General features: G+C 42.3%; 1 pseudogene; it reads left to right on the top strand.

The window, feature by feature from the left end:
• Positions 1-15,671, top strand: part of LOC139385559 (transcription elongation factor A protein 3-like) — a 39,691-nt pseudogene extending 24,020 nt beyond the window's left edge.
• The last annotated feature ends 4,454 nt before the right edge of the window (positions 15,672-20,125 follow it).

Below are 20,125 nucleotides of genomic sequence, written 5' to 3'. Positions count from 1 at the left end.
CTGAAACTGGAAACACTTATCTCCCTCACTAGCTTTAAGCACCAACTGTCAGAGCAGCTCACAGATTACTGCACCTGTACATAGCCCACCTATAATTTAGCCCAAACAACTACCTCTTTCCCTACTGTATTTAATTAATTTATTTATTTTGCTCCTTTGCACCCCATTCTTTTTATTTATACCTTGCACATTCTTCCATTGCAAATCTACCATTCCAGTGTTTTACTTGCTATATTGTATTTACTTTGCCACCATGGCCTTTTTTTGCCTTTACCTCCCTTATCTCACCTCATTTGCTCACATCGTATATAGACTTGTTTATACTGTATTATTGACTATGTTTGTTTTACTCCATGTGTAACTCTGTGTCGTTGTATGTGTCGAACTGCTTTGTTTTATCTTGGCCAGATCACAATTGTAAATGAGAACTTTTTCTCAACTTGCCTACCTGGTTAAATAAAGGTGAAATAAAAAATAAATAAAAAATAGTCAAAGGTGCTTCTGACCACACAAGGGACTCTTCAGGTACTGTCGTCTACCGTTTGGAATCACAAGTGCGCCAGTACCTTTCTAGAAGGCAATGGACTAGATTTTGAGTATTGCCAGGAGTACAATGCTAAATGGATGACATCCTCGTTACTGGGAAGGACGAAGTGGACTTTTCCAGAATTTGAATCCAACCTTAGAGACTGAAGGACTACAAGTTTGTAAGGACAAATGTGCATTCTTCCAATCTTCGGTTGAATACCTCAGACATGTCATTGATGCTACAGGCCTTCACAGGGCTCCGTCCAACGTCAAGGCAATCATGGCTGCCCCAGCTTCTCAGAACGTGAGCCATTTACGTTCTTTCCTAGGGTTACTGAATTACTACGGACACTTTATCCCGAGCTTAACAATTAAGCTGAAGCCGCTGCCTCGAATGCTTTGTCAAAACAAAACATGAAAATGTACTGAGAAACCATTCGTGAACTACTGAAATCTGAGGTACTGACACACTTTGAACCATTATTGCCCATCGAACTAACTTGTGATTCTAGTCCATATGTTGTGGGAGCAGTCGTGTCCTATATCATGCCTTCCGGTGCATCGAGGACATTGAACAAAGTAGAAAGTAACTAAGCACAGATAGAACGAAAAGCCCTAGGCATCTTTTTTGGAGTGCATAAATGTCAACATTATCTGTACGGGAGGAAGTGCACGGTGATCTTACAGATCATCGTTTGTGGCGAGCATCTTTGGACCGCATACTGGAAATCCGTCACTTGCTGCAAGCAGAATGCAAAGGTGGGCATTGTTGTTGTCAGCACACACCTACAACATCAAATACCGCAAGACAGAACTGCACTGCAATGCAGCTGGACTTTCCCAGTTAACACTATAATAATACCTGTGGTCAAGCCAGATTCACGGCAAGTTGACATCTACTTCAGACAAGTGGAAAATGAAAACACACCAGTCACTTCAACAAAAGTGAGAGTCAACCCGGTGGTATCAAGTGATGGACATTATCATCAAAGGTAAAGCCTCTAGAGATCCTTCAGAACTGAAACCTTTTGGAGAACTGAGTTGTCAGCACAGTGCGGTTGTCTGCTGTGGGGGAAGAGAGTTGTCATTCCGCCTTCGCTGAGGAAAGAAGTGTTGCAATAGCTACACTCAGGTCATTGTGGGAGGGTTTGTGTTAAGGAAATTGCACAAACCTACTTCTGGTGGCCTGGATTGGATGGAAGCATTGAGGAGAAAGCGTCTCGGAGTTAAGGGACACTGCACCAATGCTTGAACAGCTTCCTGCTATCCTATAGGAACACACCACACAAAACCACCAAGGCTTTACCTGTATCCCTAATCATGAAGAGAGCACTACAAACAAGTTTAGACCTACTCAAACTGCAGAATGCAAAGGAGATGTCAACAGGAGAATCAAGTCAAACATTGTGAACTGAGAGCAAAGGACAGAACTTTCAGTCCTGGTGAAACTATTTTAGCTAGGAAGTACTCAAAGGACCAAAGTGGGTTGTTGCCACAGTCATTGCTCAGGCTGATCTTGTCCTACACTGTCCACACGGCAGAGGACGTCATCTGGAAAAGGCACATAGATCAGTTACTGTTGAGTAAAGTCACATCAAAAGAACTGTTACTAGGTGACACACTGACCCAGCAGTCAACACCTAGGGCCTCACAGTCACCTTCACTTTCTCAGGACACAGACTCAGCCGCACCCGCACAAATGTGTTACAAGACTGTGACACAGGCAACTCACATGCTTACACCTGTGTCATCTCCAAAGTCTGGCCAATGTTAGTAGAAAGAGGAGGAAGGGAAGCACTACTAAGGTACACAATAGTAAATTATGGTAGATAGAAGGTGCTCTTTGGTAAAAGGGGTAAATTGGTCATCAAAAAGAAAGGAGGACCAAGGCGCTCTTCATATAATTGATTAAAATGCCTTTATTAGTATGGCATGTTCAATAGAAACATATATATATATATATATATTATTTTTATTTTTTTTAAACCGACACGTTTCGGCTGCATGGCCTTCGCCAGGGAGTACAAAAAAAAGGAATACAAAGTCCTCTTTTTAACAGCTTTTCAATTAGCCCTAATTGGAAGAGGGAGTGGTTACACAATTGATTGGACACACTTAGTAAGCAACACTATACACATTAAAAGGTGAAATACTGTAGCTATGTTATCATAAAAATACAACTCCAAACTAGAAGTATCAGAACACTAAAAGGTAGTTCTAACCTTAAATATGACTGGGAGAAGTGTCAAGAATAAAAAAGCTATATATTCCATAGTACACTAGAACACAGCAAAACATGAACAACAACAGTCTAACCATAGCTGAGGGCAGTTGAGCAAAATGTCCACTAGATGACAGAAAATGGACCCATCACGACCCTACAGGAAGGGTGAGAAATCCATATCTTCATTTATACCAGGGTATTTAGTGGTCCGTAGTTTGTAAATCCAAAAACTTTCCCTTTGGTTTAACTGTTTAAGATGGTACCCTTTTCTAATAGAGGCCGGAATATGATCAATACCCATAGCTTGTAGGGAGGCAGGGTTGACATGGTGGACTTGTAGTGCCTTGCCATGGGGTAGTCTTCATTGCCTACCCGTATGGCATACTTGTGTTCCGCTAAGCGGTCTTGAAGGTGTCTCTTTGTCCGTCCAATGTAGAACACCTTGTACTGTGGACATTCCAATCTATAGATGACATGAGTGGTTTTGCAGTTAATGAAATGCTTGACGTAATACTCCATTTTGGAAGCTTTGTCAACAAAATACTTATTCTTACTGCAATGGTTGCAATGGTTACATTTAAAAGAGCCCTTGGGTTTGTGGTCAAGCCAAGTTCTTTTGAGAGTCACCCGGAAGATAACTGTGGACTAAATTGTCATTTATAGGGTAGGACATCTCTTAATGCTTATGAGTGGTGGCTCAGGAAAGACTTGGCGTAGTAGCGTATCACTTTGGATGATTCTCCAATTATTTTTAATGATTATTTTAATGCTCTCTGCTTCAGTGCTGTATTTTGTAACAAAATACACTCTCTCCGATGTATCACGAGGCACTCCCCTTAGCAACAAGTTCTCTCTGCCAAGTAAATCCAGCCCTTATACCAGCATCTTTCAGGACCTGAACGCTGTAGCCCCGATTCAAGAAGCGATTCTCCAATCCGATTCTCCATGGAGAATAAGAGCACCTCCTCCCAGCTGCCCACTGCACTGAGGCTAGGAAACACTGTCACCACCGATAAATCCACTATAATTTATAATTTCAATAAGCATTTCTCTTCGGCTGGCCATGCTTTCCACCTGCCACCCCCCACAGAAACTTGCCCAAACCTCCCCCATTTCTCCTTCACCCAAATTCAGATTGTTGATGTTCTGAAAGAGTTGCAAAATCTGGACCCCTACAAATCAGCTGGGCTAGACAATCTGGACCCTCTCTTTCTAAAATGATCTGCCGCAATTGTTGCAACCCCTATTACTAGCCTGTTCAATCTCTCTTTCGTAATCATCTGAGATCTCTAAAGATTGGAAAGCTGCCACGGTCATCCCCCTCTTCAAAGGGGGAGACACTCGAGACCCAAACTATTATAGACCTATAGCCATCCTGCCCTGCCTTTCTAAAGACTTCGAAAGCCAAGTTAACAAACAGATCACCGACCATTTCGAATCCCACCGTACTTTCTCCCCTATGCAATATGGTTTCTGAGCTGGTCATGGGTGCACCTCAGCCACGCTTAAGGTCCTAAACGATATCATAACCGCCATCGATAAAAGACAATACTGTACAGCCGTATTCATCGACCTGACCAATGCTTTCGACCCTGTCAATCACCACATTCTTATCGGCAAACTCAACAACTTTGGTTTCTCAAATGACTGCCTCGCCTGGTTCACCAACTACTTCTCAGACAGAGTTCAGTGTGCAAATTGGATGTAGTCTATCACAGTGCCACCCGTTTTGTCACCAAAACCCCATATACTACCCACCCCTGCGACCTGTATGCTCTCGTTGGCTGGCCCTCGCTTCATATTCGTCCCCAAACCCATTGGCTCCAGGTCATCTATAAGTATTTGCTAGGTAAAGCCCCGCCTTAACTCAGCTCACTGGTCACCATAGCAGCATCCACCTGTAGCATGCACTCCAGCAGGCATATTTCACTGGTCACCCCCAAAGCCTATTCCTCTTTGGCCGCCTTTCCTTCCAGTTCTCTGCTGCCAATGACTGGAATTAATTGCAAAATTCACTGAAGCTGGAGACTCATATCTCCCTCACTAACTTTAAACATCAGCTCTCAGAGCAGCTCACAGATCATTGCACCTGTACATAGCCCATCTGTAAATAGCCCATCCAACTATATCAACCCCATATTGTTATTTGTTTTTTTGCTCCTTTGCACCCCAGTATCTCTACTTGCACATTCATTTTCTGCACATCTATCACTCCAGTGTTTAATTGCTAATTGTAATTACTTCGCCACTACAGCATATTTATTGCCTTACCTCCCTAATCTTACCTCATTTGCACACATTGTATATAGATTTTTTTCTATTGTGTTATTGACTGTACGTTTGTTTATTCCATGTGTAACTCTGTGTTGTTATTTGTGTCGCACTGCTTTGCTTTATCTTGGCCAGGTCGCAGTTGTAAATGAGAACTTGTTCTCAACTGGCCTACCTGGTTAAATAAAGGTGAAATAATATATATTTTTTAATTGTAAATTAGAATGTGTTCTTAAATGACTCGACTAGTTAAATAATGGTTAAATAAAACTAAATAAATACAAATTCAATGTGATCATGCTTTGTCAAGTTTGCTTTTTGTTGCTTCCCGCATCAGGTTCCAAAGAAATGTCCAGACGAATACTGCAAGAAACATGATCCTAACACTATCCAATAAGTAGTTTAATCATAAGCAGGTGGGCTTCTTTCCCTTTCCCTTTCAATGACTTCAAATTGGCCTCAATGCGTGTAGAAATGTCTCCTCCTCTCCCATTATACAAACAGGGCGTCATACTCGATGAAAGGCGGCCTACTGTCTGCTCTCCATCCTCCGTCACATCATAACCAACCGCTCATTAGTGAGCGCCATTAAAAATACATCATCCATCTGGGAGGTTCCTGTGTGCCCACACTGCCCTGGTCTCCTGGTGTGTCTATTCACAGCATGCCAAGAGGAAGGCTAACTCTCTCTTTAATGTGGAAGTGATGACTCAAAATTAAGTGCCATCACAGTATGGGGGTGTCACAACCATCCCTAAATGAGATGGCTTGCAGTGGTAACTATGGCGTGGTGACAATACTGCTACTGCTGCTACTTCCTCCTCCACATCCTCTCTCAACAATAGAGATCAGAGATCAGATGACGTTAGTGGGGTGCTGTTTCCAGACAAAGAGGGAGGCAGATATGTTTGAAGGTGGATTACAGCTACAGTACTGTGACATCAGTGAAACATGGCTGCTTCCTCTTTCCTTTCTCTATTGCGAATAAACCTTGGCAGGAGAAAAGGGAGTTTGACTAAGTGAAGGCTGCTGTGCCCCTAGGGTTGGGTTGCTTCCCCCAGGGGTATTAATGCTTTGACGTCATCCCAGCCATGGCTAATGGTACCCTTTCTCCCCATAAGGGCTTATTAAGGGTACTGGTCCATAGCCCGCCCGCCCTCCTACTCTATTTGTGTTTAATGAAAAATAGGAAGCCTGGGCTGCAATTGGTAATTTTTCTCCAATGTACAATGCTCTTCTTCATGCTAATCTTGCTATTAATGTCTCACATAGCCACCAATGACGTCTATTAAGCTCTAATATTGACATTGAGGCTTCTTGGAACCTGCTATGGGCTGTCCATTAGGTGTTAATACCCATCCTATAAGCCACTTTGCTCCTCCATAGCTTCCTGTCACCAAGGTCCTCGGCACAGTAGCTCCTCCGTAATGGCATTCATTAGGCCTGTACACTCACTCCATCCTAACCTGCGTATAGGGCAGCTTTGGAGACGTTGTAATTGGCATACTGATGTTGTCTGGACCAGATCCCATATTCTCAAGTCAGAAGTGTTCATAATAACTGGTTGAAGTATTGAAGACAGCTAATGCTCGATCAGGGACAAAGGCAGTGTTTGAGAACTTAGCCTACTGGAAGACAGAGAGCAAGCTGCAGACAGAGGCTATTCCATGGGAGAACAATTTGATCTGAGTATCAGTACTAGAGAATTACATTTGGGATCAGAGGGTGGCCATTGAGCTAAGAGATTGACCTTTCTAAATTGGCATTAGCAGGCCTGGCGATACTCTCTAAAGTCTCAGAAAACTGACCTTTCCTCTTTGTGCACCTTGGTCCGAGTGGGACTTAGTGGGGTACCTTCTCCATGGCTGTGCAGTTAATTGTCTGGGCTACAGTAATAGAGAGCCCATTGTTCCACTTGAAAGGTGCTGTGGCCTTTGGGTAAGTGGGCTCAAATGTCAGCATGGGTGCTTTCAGAACCACAACTAACACTGGCGCTGTCATCAAAGGACATAATAAAAAGTCAGGGACGGAGGCTCCAAACATGAGCAGAATCAGACCCTCCTGGCATTTTGCACTCAATGAAAAGTCATTAAATAGATGTTCTCTTTCTCTCCCCACGGCTTACAACCACCTCCTACAGAGCTCTTTCTCTCCATCTAGCTCTCTCCCTCATGTTTCTACTCCAGCACCTTCTTGGTGTCCTTCCATGCTGCTAGCACTGTCTGCTTGGTTTCTCGCGCCCAGTCAGCCCAGGCAGTGCCTTGCTCCAGCTCCTTCTCTCATTACTTTGGTTTCACTCAGTGATGGGAGTGAGAAGAGAGACGTGGTACTCTTTCCCACACCCCGGGGGCCCAATCCTTCTCTTTATTCACACCTAGGGCCAGCTCAATCAGCCACACACGTGTGGGCACCTGTCTTCCCAGGAACAGACTCTGAAGAAGGGCTAGATAGTTTATTTGGTCATTGTCATTAGACTTTGCTATTTAATTTATTTTTAGACCGAAGTTATTAAAATCTTTAGTGCAGAACATTTTAATATTTTTTTAAATAATTTTCTGCACTAAGGATTTGATTAAGTATATTATACTTATTCACATTGGCTCTTTTGCGGAGCTAGGAAAAGGAGAGGAGTTTGAATGGGTTTACTTTTACAGAAACACAAAGAGGACACAATTAATTAAATGTGAACACTGTGCTGGTATCTCTATAATGCATTTGGGTGATGCTGTGTGTTTGACAGTGCAGGACCCATCGCAATGAAGATAATTAATTACACACTGGAGGAGCTTTAACTGTGTTTGTTCCTGTAGTAATTGGATTGGTGACAGAGTAAAGTTAATAGCAACATACCTGTACCTCTTTATTCACAATCGATGTGAACCATTGTCTCACAAGAGGTCACACTCTCACAAGATGTAGCCAATTAATTAATCATACAGGGAATCAGGTTTTGTAAGTGTGCTGTGATGCTGTTGGTTGGTGGTGTTGGGGAAGTGTTGGGTTCTATGATACTGATCTAGCAAGTTTAGTGTGGTACTGATTAATAACATCTTTGCAAAGCATTTTGGTTGTGTCTATGGTATAATGTATGATGACAATGTTGTTGGCTAATTGTCTTGCAATCAAAAAACAAATTCTACCAAGCTTTTTGCTGTCTGACCTCATAAGTTTAATGGCCAAGCAAACTTTTCTATAAGGTTCATTATATTTCTTAAGAACTCATGGAGTGGTTAATAACCTATTTCAAGCACTGATTTCCTCTATCACCCCCACTACCCCCCTACTTCCAAACCCACCACCTCCAGTTTGATGAGCCACCATATGTCCGGTGCCAATGTGTGGTCTCTCTTTCTCTCCCTCGCAACCTCCTAATCTTTCTTTCTCCTTCCCCATCTCTCTTTCTCCCTCTCAATCTCTGTCTTTCTCCTCGCCATCTTTCTTTCTCCCTCCCCCTTTCCATCCTCCCCATCTCGCACTCTTCCTCTCCCAGTTGCCTCTCCAGCAGAGCTCTGGGTCGATGGGTTCAGTGAGGTGTTGGCACCTTGTGCACTCTCCTCATTACAGACTTGCTCTGCTCACTCTCCTGTCAGACCATGGAGACACTGACACCACACCTCCATCCTTCTCTAGTGCTTAGCAGTATCAATGTCTGATGTCTCTCACCAACCTTATCCAACCAGATTTAAAGCTTAATTCAATCCGTATGGCTGTAAGTTCTGTTCTAATAGTGCGATTTACATTTAAAGTTAATTTTCAATTGTGCCTACATATGCAGCGTTTACCATGAATGCAGTCTCCGCGAATGTGGCAACATTGCCTTTATATTTCAATCGTGCTATAGCGCTGACGTTTTTAATCGAGACCCAAGTCTGGCTGGATGAGGGTGGTAATAGGCGTCGGAAGCTTACATTTACAGACCTACATATGCTGAACGTCAGCCATATTGATTGAATAGGGCCCTTACAGCACTGTGTCTACTTAAAGACACCATACTCTTGGAAAGGATCTTTGGACAGGATCTCTGGACATGTTCCAATCCTTGGAGAGAGGAAATAGTTAACGAATCGCTTGGGGATTTTTCAGTGGACAGAGCAGAGTCCATTTGTACACTTTTCAGCAGGTTTCTCTTTCACAGCAGGGTAAAGCATGTGTTGGCGATCCACTGCCACTCTAAACAGCATGGCCCTTTTCTACTTTCTCAGAGTCAGATGTACACGTCGATACCATTTGTATGTCTCTGTGTCCAATAATAAGGCAGTTAGAGGTAGTTTTGTGAGCTAATGCTAACTACTGGAGCGTTGGCACAATGACTGGAAGTCTATAGTATTTGATCATTGCGCAAATGCTAGTTAGAAAATTCCTTCAAACTGCATGCAGACACATAAAAATGGTATCCACAAGTTCATCTGACCCGAAGTATGCCTTTAACTCTGGTTTGTGCATCTCTGCAGTGTTATAATAAGCACATATTTTGTGTCCTCTTATGCATGTAACAGTGCCTAACTGTCTGTTTAGTTGCATGTGTGTCTGTGTGTGTGTGTGCTTGTTTGTGTGCTTGTGTGTGTTTGTGTACGTGTACTGTATGAGTCAGTGGGCAAGGCTGCTCCTTTTTAGTACGCTCTAGTCCAGTTTCCAATCTTTCTCCTTTTACACCTTTGTGACACCTACCAAAATCCAGCGGTGTCAACACACATTACCACAGACACCCAGCTACCCCACAGAAGCCTCATCTGGGATGATGATTAACACCAATGAGGAGAGTTACGTCAGTAGGATAGTTAGTGAGCCAGAGAGTGTGGGGGAGTGGGGCAGAGAGAACTGTGTAAAAGCCATGTACCATTCTAATCTCTGAACAAATATGACTGGTCGTGAAGTCCTTGGATGATGAAGAAAAGACTGGCTAGTCTGTATTGTGTTTGTGTGTGTGTGTGTGTGTGTGTGTGTGTGTGTGTGTGTGTGTGTGTGTGTGTGTGTGTGTGTGTGTGTGTGTGTGTGTGTGTGTGTGTGTGTGTGAGGATAATCAAGTTACCCTAATCCTTTAAAATCATAGGCAATGAATCATTGCCTTCAGGCCGCCAGGAGAGGGATGGGTTGGATACAGAGTCGTCCTCTCAGTATCTTCAAACTTGGATACTTGAAGAAGGACTTCAGATGCACTACTGGCCTTTCCAGTCAAAAAAGACTTTCAGCCACACTATACCTCCAGCAAAATATAGGCTTCAATATTTATGTGTACTTAGATTGTAGGAAGAGTGTGTCCAGAGACAAACATGTTTAACAAGATACCCAGATGAGAGTTTATTCATATCACAGCATATTCATATGTGCTCATAAACATTGATGAAACAGTATTTGTAAGAATACAAATCTCCATGGTAAATGAATAATGTACACTTCTCGCATTCTATCGTTCTTCTTTTTCCCATTCCCTCTCTCTCTTTGTCTGTCAAACAGAAACACACACACCACCACTGTTCTTTTGTAGCTAGTTATGACTCACTGTTAGTGTCCTTGACGGTAAGCTACGTAAACAATAGAGCTCTCTCGCTCTGCGCAGGTCAAGGTCTATGGCTCTGCCATCATACAGAACCACCAGTGGATGACAACAATGACTAACAGCCCCTAGTCAACAAAACAGGAAAACCTTGAGTTTTAGTTTTAGACAGGGCCTTGTTGTGCATCCATTCTGAAGGCCAGCCTCACTCCTCCTCATCCACTCTTCAAATGTGGTCTATGGAAAGAGCAGAAAGGAACTAGGCGTTCACTCCATTTGCTGTTTTGTCTGGTCCATGGCATTAGTGATGATCTCTCCATTATTGGTCCTTCTTCATGATCTGCCTTCCATAATAATGCCCACAGAGCCGGACATGACACAGTGCTCACATCTTACAGCTCTCCTGTCTCTGGCGGGAGTGAGCAGGCAACCAAAGCCACATATTGCCGTTGTGCCCTTGAGTAAGGCACTTAACCCCTAACCTGCTCCAGCACAGTTGACCCTTTCATCCTCTCGGGTGAGTGTGTGGTGTATGGAAGTATCCTTTTCTATTATGTCTTACCACTATTTCAATAATACTCTGCTTTGCTGTGTCAGTAAAACTGCTGTAATCACTTTAGGCTCATTGAGTAACTAACTTTCATTACACTGTCCCCGTATCACTGAATCTTAGCAGCCTACTCTGCCTGTTAGAACAAAACTGTGTAGAAGGAAAAAACTCAGCCATATGGAAATCAGGAAACTAATCAGGTGCTAGACTGAGATAACTCACTGTTGCAAAACTAATTGTCACTATTTAAAGGAGCAAAACCTTTTGCCATTGCGATGTGGGAGAATGTGGGCTCTATTTTGGCCTGACGCTAGGAGGCGCAAGTATCAAACACACGTTAGTTTGCAATTTTGTCAGGTAAAACCTGTCAACCAGGCAATTTCTGGCCTTAACGCCAGGTTCGACAGCCACCAATATATCATGAGTTAGAATATTATGAATATTATTATATGAAGTTAAGAGCATTATAAATCACAATCAGTAAAACAATGATCAAGCTATCTAACTACCAGATTTACATTAGTCATAAACATCAATGATCAGCTGATAGCCTACCCTCTTTTCCTGATCCCTCAAAACACACAACCTGTTTATTCATCGAAACCCAGCCCTTTTGCGCCACCGCCAGCTACTGCGCCCATAATTCCGGCTGTGAAAATAACAAAAATATTTCAGAAACCCCCCCCAACCTAGAACCTGTAATGCTCCTGCCAACGCCAAGGTTTGTTCAAATAAAGCCCTGTGTGTAGTACTCATTAACAGGATAAATTATACATGTAAATATGAGACAATGTCTAAGAATTTAGAACTATTGGTAAAACAATTAAGGTATTACAAGATTTACTTGGATTTCAAGCACCTTTCAATGGAACTGACAAACAATCTTCTAAATAACCTAAGATGTCTGAAATAAAACAAAGATGGATACAGATGAATATTTTCTTGCAGGCCAAAGGCAGTGAAAATTAACCAATATATAATTGTTTAATGCCAGTTGATTCTACTGGAGCTAGACATGTTACAGGTGCTTGTTTCAGAATGGCATTATTTTCTTAATTATTCTGTTGTCAGAGCTCCCATCCTACAGTCATTGGTTGTAAAGGGCAGACTGTAGCAGAACACAAATTAGAGGTCCATTTCTTATTGCTGGCTGCACTCTTCTTTGGGGACACTGTCAGTTAACTCCACACAAATAATGTCCCCACTCGGCTCCCTCTGTGTGACTGGGCTGTTGTGACAGGCCCGTCTGTAATATACTGAGTAATAACGACCTACAGCCCTAATCCTGCTAGTCCCCACTGTAACAACTGACAACTGTTGGCTAATCAAAAAACAATGAAGTGTGGGAGAGCAAACAAAACAAATAGCATTGAGACGCTGGAATGTAATTGAAATGTCCTTTGAGATCTTCTCCAAATGGGTTCTTCTGCTGTAATGAGGAGATAAGGGGGGGAATACCATCTGTTCTCTCTCTGCTGTGTGAATCCCCCCGCATCAACATTATTTGACCAATCAGCTAGTCCGAAACACCCTAACACAGGCTGGAGGCATGAAATTAACAGACCGGAGAAAGTGGTTGTGGTTCCTTTTCTTTTGCATTGTCCCTAAACGTGTTTTCTTTCGCCCGACAAAATAAGTCCTGTACAAGGTAGGGTCCAAAGCTGAAACAGCGTAAAAAAACAAAGAAACATACACTTAGTAGCTGACCAAAAGGCCGTGGTCAAAAAGGGAACACAAAACAACAAACGGCTTCCCTTGTCTTTAGACTATCATCTACATATCAATATTTACAGGGAGAACGCTTCCCTCTATCTATAGACTGCCTTGTTTAACATAGAGTCACGGTGCATCAGATGAAGAAGTGTTTTCTGAGGTAGGACAGTCCAACGTCCTCACAGGTCCCAATCCCCCCGAGCTCTTTTCCTGGCACACCTATATAGAGGGCGACACCAAGCCAATTAGTGGGCCCTGGTGTGTACTAATTGGCTTTACACTAAGGAGGGTGCTGTCGTGCCATCTTCCTTCGGCTGGTCACGAACCCTCACAATTATTACTATCAATAATTGCAATCAGTCATATATAAATGCCTGTACTTGAAGTCATATAAACATTGTTTCAGAATGAACATTTGAATCTTATTATAATGTGTCAAATTTTAGATGATTAACATGTGCCTCAAGAAGAATTCCTCATGTACAGTATATTCAAGGTATGGAGAGAAATTAAGATGCCATGAATGTACTATGCAGTACTGGTCCTGTGTAAGAAGCAGAGAAATTAGATACCTTTAGGTTGAGAGTTAGGATGAAAATATGCATGAATGTGTTTCTGTACAAAGTAGCATAACAAATGAAGGTGTGAGGGAGGAACCTAATGGTATGAGTGGGTGAGCATGGTATGGTGTCAAAAATTTGACCTGTCACATACAATATTACATTTCCGATCAAAACAGGGGGAAATAAAATGGTCTCCTGTAACAACCTGTGCTGGGAGGCAGATAACAGTGTAACATGATCAAAATAATGAGTTATTAGCTGTTATGTATGTAAGAAACATCCAGAGGAAATAGAAACTATAGCCTTGTGTTTAAAAGCACTCCTCGCTCTTGTTTGTCGGTAATGTTCCCCACCCACAGTCTGCAGATAAATAATTGTTTGCGGAGAGAGTGAGATTGCTTCTCTCTTATTTCATAAAGACCAAACAGACGAGATTCTGTATTACTCTTAAATAGGATTTGAATTTATTGCATGGACGTCCAAAATTAATCAGGCTGCTTGCTGCATGATGCATAAAAACAGGCTTTAACAAGGAATGGATGTCACGTTCTGACCTTTATTTCCTTTGTTTTGTCTTTATTTAGTATGATCAGGGCGTGAGTTGGGGTGGGCAGTCTATGTGTGTTTTTCTATGTTGGGGTTTTGAGTTCAGCCTAGTATGGTTCAGAGGCAGGTGTCGTTAGTTGTCTCTGATTGAGAATCATACTTAGGTAGCCTGGGTTTCACTTTTGAGTTGTGGGTGTTTGTTTTCCGTGTGTGTGTTTGTTGCCACACGATACTGTTTCGGTTTCGTTCATTGCACGTTTATTGTTTTGTAGTGTTCAGTTTATGTTCTAAGATTTTACTCAGTTACAGTTCATATAAGGAAACCAGTCAATTGATATAAATTCAAATCTATGGATCTATGGATTTCACATGACTGGGAATACAGATATGCATCTGTTGGTCACAGATACCTTTAAAAAAAAAGGTAGGCATGTGGATGAGAAAACCAGTCAGTATCTGGTGTGACCACCATTTGCCCCATGCAGCGCGACACGTCTCCTTTGCATAGAGTTGATCAGGCTGTTGATTGTGGCCTGTGGAATGTTGTCCCGCTGCTCTTCAATGACTGTCCGAAGTTGCTGGATATTGGCGGGAACTGGAACACACTGTTGTACACATCGAGCCAGAGCATCATTTTCTGGGACATTTTCAGCTTCTAGGAATTGTGTACAAATCGTTGCGACATGGGTCCGTACATTATCATGCTGAAACATGAGGTGATAGCGGCAGATGAATGGCACGACAATGGGCCTCAAGCTAATATTTTCCGTCTCAAGCTAATATTTTTTTATGTTCAGAGCTTTCTCTGTGCACTACTGTATCAGTTCTGCCCCACATTTTGATGTAATTAAGATCTCGTCACGCTATCTCTCTGCATTGAAATTGCCATAAATAAAATGCAACTGTATTCGTTGTCTGTAACGTATGCCTGCCCATACTATAACCCCACTGGCCATCATGGGGCACTCTGTTCACAACGTTGACATCAGCAAACCGCAAGCCCACACGATGCCATCTGCCCGGCACAGTTGAAAACGGGCTTAATCTGTGAATAGCACACTTTCCAGCATGCCAGTGACCATCGAAGGTGAATATTTGCCCACTGAAGTCAATTACAATACCGAACTGCAGTCAGGTCAAGACCCTGGTGAGGACAACGAGTGCGCAGAAGGTTTCTGATAGTTTGTGCAAACCAACAGTTTCATCAGCTGTCTGGGTGACTGGTCTCAGACGATCCCGCAGGTGAAGAAGCCAGATGTGGAAGTCCTGGGCTGGCGTGGTTACATGTGGTCTGCGGTTGTGAGGATGGTTGGACTTACTGCCAAATTCTCTAAAACAACATTGGAGGTGGCTTATGGTAGAGAAATTAGCATTCAATTGTCTGGCTACAGCTCTGGTGGGCATTCTTGCAGTCAGTATGCCAATTGCACGCTCCCTCAACTTGAGAAATGTGAAATTGTGTTTGGTGACAAAACTGCACATTCTAGAGTGGCCTTTTATTGTCCCCAGCACAAGATGCACCTGTGTAATAATCATGCTGTTTAATCAGCTTCTTGATATGCCACACCTGTCAGGTGGATGAATTATCTTGGCAAAGAAGAAATGCTCACTGACAGGGATGTAACAAATTTGTGCACAACGTTTTAGAGAAATAAGCTTTTTGGAAAATTTCTGGGATCTTTTATATTTTCTCAGACGACCCCGCAGGTGAAGAAGTCAGATGTGGAAGTCCTGGGCTGGTGTGGTTACATGTGGTCTGCGGTTGTGAGGAAAATTTCATGAAACGTAGGAGCAACACTTTACATGTTGCATTTATATTTTTCATCAGTATACAATTAGTCCCCTATCTGTGACTGAGATGTAAAAAAAAAACAAGACGTTAAAATGCAAAATCCAATTAACCCAATGAAAACAATGTAACAATGAGGTGATGAGCGAGATTTGGTTCATTTCAAGCAACATAAACTATTTTTTAATAAATTGACACCCTCATTCTCCCTTGGAAGCCCAATGTGTAGATTTAACATGGTTCTTTATGGGAAAGGATATAAAGCAGTTATCTAAAATGTATAAAGACAATATATTGAAGCCATTCTAAAACAACTATAATAAATATGACTGTTTTATGCTGATGAGTTAGATTGGTTAGAGTAATGACCAGAGTAATCACAAGTCTCTAGTAATGACCCTATAACACTTCAGACCTTGTTCTCTGTGGATCTTCATTATCCTGCATCAAGCTGTCAACATCAGCTCAATATACCTTTTGAATTAACATAATGTATAGCATCAATCAATGCCTATGATTTATGGGGTGGATTGAAATGCATAGTGCATATTTTAGTATCCACAAGCTTGACAAACTTAAATGGACAGTTTGTAAAGGTTTCAGTCACTGTATAGAGAGAAATCAACTATTCTTGTTTCTCTGCTGCAACAGCTAAAAGCTGTTGACTGGCCAGTAGGGTTGAAAAGGGTAGTAGTGCATATGTGGCATTGCATGTCCAGCTATTGCTGGACATGGATCTGTTGTGACAACCAACAGAGGGCTAATTCTCCAGAGACACCTCAAACTGGCAGCCATGCAGCCAACACCTAGCTGTTTGAACCTCAGCATTTGTTTACTAAGCCACCACAGTCCTCCTCAAATTAAGCACAATCTGCAAACACAGATGTTGGCTTTGCACAATGCAAGTAATGGAAAATGTCCCCAAAATAATCTGGATTTCTTTGACCTTTGAAAGGTATTAAACATAGCAACACTTCTTAGAAACCAATATACAGGTAGGCAAAGAAAGCTGAATGTACTGTGCATAATGTACTGTTATTTCATATACAATGCAGTTCCTAACAGAACAGATGTTCATAATACCACCTAACTTATATAAAGTATGGCCGTCTACTTCAAGACAAGGTAAGGAGGACATTAAAACCAATTGGAATGCAGGCATTCTATTAGCATCCCATTGTATCTAGAGGGTGCAGTGCTTCATTTCTTATTACATCATCCTAAACTCGCATTTGCCTCAGATAGATGGCTATACTGTATGAAGGTAATTGAGACAATACCAACATGAACGTCATCCCCACCCTACCCCTCCACCTCAAACAAAACCAATAAACAAACCAAAACCATCCCTGTCTGTTGCTACGTGTATGATATGTTTAGGGGTGGTTAATGCATCCCAAGGTTTCCATTGGGTAGATGAGTGATGACTGCAATCAGACTGGCTGTAGCGACTAATCATGACGGATTCTCCTCTGGGGTGTGCACAGCGAACAATACTCAGCTCACTGTTTAGGCCAACCAGACAACGGTAAGTTCCCTTTTCCTAAAAGAGTGACATATTACAGTTTTCAGATGACAAAAAAGGGACAAAAACCGCCCAATCTTGTGGCAGAGGGATAAAATGACAGCGGATTAGAGAAAAGCATCTTATTCTCCTGAAGGCACTCAGCTCACACAGTTACAATTATTTCACTCATGCAAAACATTTTCACAAGCTGTCTGTAGCTGCTTTCGAGCTACTTTCTTCTACCTAGCTTCCAAAAATAGTATTCTCTGACCTTTATTTTTGATTGACTCTGCCCTAGCTTAGCCTTTTGCTCTTTGCTTTCCTGCTTCATCCAACCCAGACAGGAAGATCACGTCAGTGACTCAACACACTCAAGTGACACACCCCTCCTAGGGACAGCATGGAAGAGCACCAGTAAGCCAGTGACTCAGCCCCTGGAATAGGCAGAGAATCCCAGTGGAGAGAGGCTTTATTACTGCCACTTTTAGTGAGTTTGGTACACATCCGGTGGATAGAGAGCCATTTATTATGTTCAACATAGGAGGTTCAAGCACAGGAAGCAGCTCTTTCAGTAGTTTAGTTGGAATAGGGTCCAGTATGCAGCTTGAAGGTTTAGAGGCCATGATTATTTTCATCATTGTGTCAAGAGATATAGTACTAAAACACTTGAGTGTCTCTCTTGATCCTAGGTCCTGGCAGAGTTGTGCAGACTCAGGAATACGTAGATTTAAGAGGAGTCCGTAATTTGCTTTCTAATGATCATGATCTTTTCCTCAAAGAAGTTCATGAATTTATTACTGCTGAAGTGAAAGCCATCCTCTCTTGGGGAATGCTGCTTTTTAGTTAGCTTTGCGACAGTATCAAAAATAAATTTCTTATTTATCTTATATTCCTCAATTAAATTGGAAAAATAGGATGATCGAGCAGCAGTCAGGGTTCTTCGATACTGTCTTTCCAAGCTAGTCGGAAGACTTCCAGTTTGGTGTGGTGCCATTTCCGTTCCAATTTTCTGGAAGCTTGCTTCAGAGCTCGGGTATTTTCTGTATACCAGGGAGCTAATTTCTTGTGACAAATGTTTTTAGTTTTTAGGGGTGCAACTGCATCTAGGGTATTGCGCAAGGTTAAATAGATGTTTGTCTTCTGACATCATAGGGTAGGCAGAGGGAGTCTGGAAGGGCATCAAGGAATCTTTGGGTTGTCTGAGAATTTCTAGCACAACTTTTGATGAACCTTGTTTGGGGTCTGAGCAGATTATTTGTTGCGATAGCAAACGTATTAAAATGGTGGTCCGATAGTCCAGGATTATGAGGAAAAACATTAAGATCCACAACATTTATTCCATGGGACAAAACTAGGTCCAGAGTATGACTGTCGCAGTGAGTAGAACCAGAGACAAGTTGGACAAAACCCACTGAGTCGATGATGGCCCCGAAAGACTTTTGGAGTGGGTCTGTGGACTTATCCATGTGAATATTAAAATCACCAAAATTAGAATATTATCTGCTATGACTACAAGGTCCGATAGGAATTCAGGCAACACAGTGAGGAACGCTGTATATGGCCCAGGAGGCCTGTAAACAGTAGCTATAAAAAGTGATTGAGTAGGCTGCATAGATTTCATGACTAGAAGCTCAAAATACGAAAACGTCATTTTTTTGGGGGAAATTGAATTTTGCTATCGTTAATGTTAGCAACACCTCCGCCTTTGCAGGATGCACGGGGGATATGGTCACTAGTGTATTCAGGAGGCAAGGCCTCATTTAAAACAGTAAATTCATCAGGCTTAAGCCATGATTCAGTCAGGACAATCACATCAAGAATATGATCAGTGATTAGTTCATTGACTATAACTGCCTTGGAAGTGAGGGATCTAACATTAAGTAGCTCTATTTTGAGATGTGAGGTATCACGATCTCTTTCAATAATGGCAGGAATGGAGGAGGTCATTATTCTAGTGAGATTGCTAAGGCAAACACCGCCATGTTTAGTTTTGCCCAACCTAGGTCACAGACATGGTCTCAATGAGGAGAGTGGGGACATTGGCTGATGTCACAGCCAATGTCAATATGGGGAACTGAGTATCCAATGATGGAATGTTATAAACTGACTTACATGGGCTTTGGTTGCTATCATGCATCAGCTCAAGCCCTCTACATGATTTTAAAACCGAGGGGCTATTCAAGTTTATGGCATTCACATTTGAAATTAAAGTACAGGCGGAGATACAGCCCGGCAGGATTTCTTTAGCCTCCTGAGGTTGAAGAGGTGCTGTTGCGCCTTCTACACCACACTGGCTGTGTGAAGGGACAATTTAAGGTTGACACACCTGACTCGTATCTAGAGTCTTTGATGAGATATATGGTTAGAATTTAAATCTTGTAAACTAAGCAGTGCTACAGATCCTCAATAGGTGTGTTATGTGGGAGTGATGGAGACTCCAGAAAGGTTAAGCAAGAACAGTTAGTGACAGTGTTACAGATACATTCTGAAAGTTCTCTCTGATACTTCACTTCAGAGTGAGCTTAAAGGCTAATGCAACCGAATGCAACTTGGTTTCTTGGGTTTCAATCAATTGTTCCTTGACAGTCAATTATTTTACATTCAGCAGCCCTACACCTCTGAGGTTAGAACCTAGGTGGAAGACAAGAGGCTGTCTGAACTAATGCATTCAGTTGGGTGACCCTTTGGTTCAGGAAAGGAAAAGTCGAGAGAGGGGTTTAGTTTTCAATTGATTAACTTTGCAGCTATACATCTGGCTGTTATATAGTATGTTATCATACCCACCTTAAATATTTGATTAGACCTCTGCTACCCCCAGCCTTCATTAACTGCATTACCGCTATGGCCCGGTGAGGTAATTTCATTGTGGTGAAGGCCTAGGGAGTTCACTGATGGAAGGCTAAAGGCCACAGGGAGAAGGGGATATATTGGGCTCCCGAG

The sequence above is a fragment of the Oncorhynchus clarkii genome, chromosome 3 (assembly GCF_045791955.1).
Source record: "Oncorhynchus clarkii lewisi isolate Uvic-CL-2024 chromosome 3, UVic_Ocla_1.0, whole genome shotgun sequence".
NCBI classification, from domain to species: domain Eukaryota; kingdom Metazoa; phylum Chordata; class Actinopteri; order Salmoniformes; family Salmonidae; genus Oncorhynchus; species Oncorhynchus clarkii.
Note: the sequence above shows the minus strand (reverse complement) of the source record. Positions and strands in the feature narration are given on the sequence as shown.